This window comes from Pteropus alecto, unplaced genomic scaffold (genome assembly GCF_000325575.1).
Source record: "Pteropus alecto unplaced genomic scaffold, ASM32557v1 scaffold49, whole genome shotgun sequence".
Classification (NCBI taxonomy): Eukaryota; Metazoa; Chordata; class Mammalia; order Chiroptera; family Pteropodidae; genus Pteropus; species Pteropus alecto.
Window position 1 is genome coordinate 1807004 of NW_006443131.1, and position 5070 is coordinate 1812073.

Genomic DNA, 5070 nt, shown 5'->3' on the forward strand with positions numbered 1-5070 from the left:
ACCTTTGCGTGTCACGGTTTCATCACTGTCTTTGTCATTCGTAGGGAGGGTCACAATTTACTAACCAAGAAGACGGGCTAGAATCTTCGAGTCCTCCTCTCGCCAATTGCTTTCTGAGGGACGGAGTGGGAATAAGGTCTGTGTCATTTATTCAGTCATTCGACAAACATTCGGTGAGCTCCGGACCAGCGCCAGGTAGGGCCAGGAGCCCGGACGGCCTGGTCCATGCCCGGCTGGGCTTGCGCACGCGATGGTCGGCAGGCCGGCGAGTTAGGCCGCTGGGCACTAGAACGAACCCTACGCCGCTTGCGCAATTAGTTCACGTGATAAGAGCTACAGAGGAGATGTCACCGGACAGGTGTGTGCGGAGGGAGAGAATGACATCCGAGGTGAGTTCTGAAAGATGAATTAGTCATTGACCAGGCGACATGGGGGTGACCAGTGGCGCATACCGAGGGAGGAGCCTGCGCGAGGCCTCGGAGGCACGGAGGCCGTAGAACAACAGGCCGAGTCCATCGTAATTGCCACCTGGTCTCCCAGCCTCGGCGCTGCCCTCTTCAGTCTGATGTCTACGCAGCAGCCAGAGGGGTCTTTTAATAAATCTGATCATATCAGTTCCCCGCACTAAACTCTCCAGCGAATTTCCATCTTAGAACAAAGTTCAGACTCGTTGGCTACCGAGGCCCTGCAGAATCTGGCCCCCAACCTTCTCTAAAGTCGCGTCTTCCAATTACCCCCCTCAGTGTCTCTACCGAGCACCCCCTACCCCTTTACTTTGCTTCACAGTTCTCATGGCCACAGGAAATGATATTTCTTATTTTTTGTCTACCAGCCACTAAGACATAAGCTCCATGCAGCCAGGGACTTTATCATCTTATTTATTGCTGTATCCTTAGGACCTGGAATGGTGCCTGCCACACAGTAGAAGCCCAGTTATCATTTGTCGTGGGGCTCGTAGCAAGGGTGCCTAACCCAGTCAGAGGTGTCGGGAACATGGCACGGACGGCAGCGATGTTAAGGCTGAGGCCTTCATGATGGAAAGAGTAACTGTTTATTTTTTCAAGAGGGGAGAAGAAAGTACTCGCGCCAGAGAGGAGAGGCAAGGTGGCCCGCAGCCTGCTGGGGGAAGTGGGGTTGGAGCATATGGTGACACACGAGGGTGGGACAAGGATGTGGGAGGCCCTCTTAAAGGCTGTGTGGAGCCACCGAAGGCTTTGACGAGGGAGACTGGTGGCTTCAGAATTTCTGTTTAGACCATCCAGGTCTCCTTGGAGAACGGATTGGAGGAGGAAGGTGGAGGTCAGGAGTCTGAGAGAGAGATGCTTTTGCGATTTAGGAGATGAATAATGGGGCGAAGGGCACAGGGGAGGACAGAAGGGAGAGTGAGCCCCGAGCTCTGGGAGGAAGGGCTTCCATGCCCGGGGAAAGAGAACAGAGGACGGAGAGCAGGTTTGGCCGGGGGACCCGACGTCTCTCTGGCCCCGCTGAGGTGTCTGTGTGACACCCAGAGGGAAGGTCACACCACATGGCATCGGTCCCAGGAGGTGGAGCTGCGGGAACCAGAAGCAGCTAGGAGGCAATCGGAGCCAGGGGGTGTCTCTTTGGAGACAGTGTGATGTACGAGAAGAGAGGGCCCGGGACCCTGAGGGCACCTGCGGGCAGAGGGAGGAGGGGAGCCTGCGAAGGAGAGGGAGCCACAGGGCGTCACGGGGAGAGCGCCTCAGGAGGGAGCGGCCACGTGTCAGCCGAGGCGATGGGCAAGTCAAGTAAGGGCTGAACATCGTCCGTCCATGGACTGAGCCACCGAGGGCTCAGTGGCCTTGGCAAGAGCAGTGTGGGAGCAGGGCGGGGAAGTTGGAGAGAAGGTTCCTCAAGTGTAGCCGCCCGTCCCAGAAGTCTGGCGTGAATGATGACATGACGCACGTCATCGCGTTAAATCCGCTTATCAATCAGCGGCTTTGGAGACGAGCAAACAGAAGCTGGAGGCATCAGGTAACTTCCCGGTGCCTCTGACGGAGTGAACAGCCATGTGAGGGCTTAAGCCCTGTGGAGTCGCTTTGGTGTCCATGCCGAGACACCCTTCCATGTCGCCCCTCCTCGAGGGGATGCGAGAACCGGTGGCGGCCACAGGAAGCAAGGCGAGAGGTGGGAGCCTGAGACACGTGACTCCTCGGTCTGTCCCTGGAAGGAAGAATAAAGGCCGAGTGACAATGACAGTCATACTTCCTGCCACCTGCTCCTACTCCTCGGTCTGTCCCTGGAGGGAAGAATAAAGGCCGAGTGACAATGACAGTCATACTTCCTGCCACCTGCATGACAGTATTCTCATCCGCGAGCCTCTTACAGCCCTGCGTGGGAAACTCAGAACAGTGGCCCACGGGTGCCCGGTCCTGGAATCCATACTTCTGGTGGCCTCGACCAAGTCGCCTCCATCAGGGCTCACTTTAACTCACGTTCAGAGCCAGCCTCATGCTTCCTGAAGTTCACCACTGCTTTGGCTCAGACATCGGCAAGAACAGTCCCCGACACACTGACGAGCAGGGACCCGAATGGCAGGCTAGCTGGCCATGTCCTGTTCATTCAGCACACGTTAGACCCCGATGCTGCGCTTGCCTCCGAGTGAAGAGTTTTGAGGTTGCAAAGAAATAGGAACCATGAAATTTGCTCTGCAGGTGTTCATAACCTTAAGGGAGACTGAAAATACAGTCCCGGAGTCCCTGGGAGGCTGCGTGACGGGCCGGCCCAGGGCTGGTTGGGCTTCCGCGTCGCGCAGATCTGAATTTCGGGCTCGACTCTGCCACTTATTTAACTTCTCCGCGTCTCAGTCTTGTCATCTGTAACACGGACTTGCCAGGCCGATGCATGTAGTGGCCACTTGTGAAAGACTGGCTGTCCTCTCGAGAAAGAATATAGGCTGGCACGTGAGGTCAGGTACGTTCCGTTTGCACGGGGCTTCACGTGACTGCTGTGGCTGTTGTTTAAGAGTGGTGAGAGCTGGTTCATCAAACACTGCTGGTGATCATCTGCGTATACACGTATCTGGTCATCCCCTTGTACACCTTAAACTTATACAATGTTATATGTCGATTATATCTCTTCAAATAAATCTGGAAAAGAAAAGAGTTGGTTAACCAGGTGAATTCAAGGGCAGAGCACACCCTCGTAAAAGGCAGAGGGGTTCTCGCTGGACAGCGAAGTCGTTTTTGGTGTCGGGAACTGGGCGTGGTGTGTCTTCAGATCGGAAACTTGAGCGCCAAGGACAGGTTCTGGGCTGATTGACGAGGTTTGCTCATCCGTGCATCTAGTTAGTATTTTTTGAGCACTTACTGTGCTGTTCATGGACTGAGAAAGTGTCTCTCTTTGGTTTGGCCAGAGGCGACGGTGGGCCTGGCAGGGGGCGTCCTCCTTGGGGAGTTGCTCCAAGGCCTCTTTAGCAAGCAGCCTGGGACACGGCACTTGCCAGTCTCCAGGGCTGGACTTCGCTATCAGAGCTGAGCCCGCAGCCGGGCCCGGGGCTGGCAGAACCGGGGCGGGGTTATTCCCGTCCTCCCTTGGTGTGTTCAGCTGAGTCTTTTTTAAAAGTGCTGTGCAAAGGGGACCGAGGAACGCCTTTGTGGCCACCTACCTGGTACGCCCCTAGTGGCGGGGCAGCGAGACCCAGGTGTTTGAGGCGACTCCCCAGGGCAGCGGTTCTTGTCGCCCCCTAGGGGACGTTTTGGAAAGTGTGTCTTTAGTGGAGACCAGATTGGGAGGCTGGAGGATTTCATGGATGGAGGACGGAAAGGTAGACGTTTCCGTAACACGCAGGACAGCCCTGCACGAGGAAGAAACGTCTCGCATTCTTCTTGACTTCGGAAATTTCCCCTCAACAACATATGCAAATATAAAATCGAATACAAACCAACAGGACTTTATTATATGATAATGCAGAAAAGATTCACAAGAACTTTTTTTGGGGGAAAAAACCTAATAACTTAGAAGATCATTGTAGAGAAGGACGCTTAAATAAAATACATTGTCTTGAGGTCATTACATCAATCTACTCGGTGTAGAGTATTTCCAGCTTCGTAATATCTTTAGCTGTGACGTTTCAATGCGGTATTTGCAGATTTTCTCCTCGTTCCGTGGGTTGTCTTTTAAATTTCTTGATCTCATCCTCTGAAGCACAAACACTTTTCCTTTCGATTAAGTTGAGTCTTTCTCTTTTTCTGTCACTCGTGCTTTGGGATCATATGTAAGAGACCGTTGCCTAGCGAGATTCTGGACCGTAGCTATGATACGATGAGGCTTGGGGAACCCTGGGAGAAGGCACGAGTATTCACACGTGGGAGGGACATGACTTACTGAGGGCCAGAGGGCGAACCGTGGTAGATTGCTTCCTGCCGGCCCCAGGCGATCCTCACCCCCCTCCCGGTGTTCACACCTTGTTTGGTGCCCTCGCTGCACCGCGTAGCGAAGAGCTGCACGGCCAATGGGATATTGTAGAAATGGTGGTGTGTGACTCCCACGGCGAGGACGTCGTGGCTTCTGCCTGGCTGTCTCTTAGATCACTCACTCTGGAGGATCCAGCCGCCATGTCGTGAGGATGCTCAAACGGCCCTGTGGATAAGGTCACACGGCGAGGAACTGAGGCCTCTGCCAACGGGCAGCTCCTCCTCACCAGCTGCGTTCAGAACCTCGGCCCAGTCGAGCCTACGGACGGCTGCAGCCCTGGCCGGCGTCTTGGCCACAGTCTCGCAAGAAACTTCAAATCCGAGCTGTCCAGCTAAGCCACTCCTGAATTCTCGACCCACGGAAACTAAGTGAGATGATAAATGCTGATCGTTGTTTAAAAAAAAAAGAAAGAAAAACGAAACCAGGGCCTAATCCAAGGTCACAAGGGTTTCCTCCTGTCCTTTCTTCTGGGAGTTTTATAGTTTTCACTCCTACATTTGGGTCTAGGACCTATTCTGCTTTAATTTGTGATTAGAGAGTGAGATGAGGGTCTAAGTTTTTCTTCACGCATATGGGTATCCACTTGTCCCAGAAACTGTTTGTTAAAAAGACTATCCTTTTCCTTATCGAATGCCG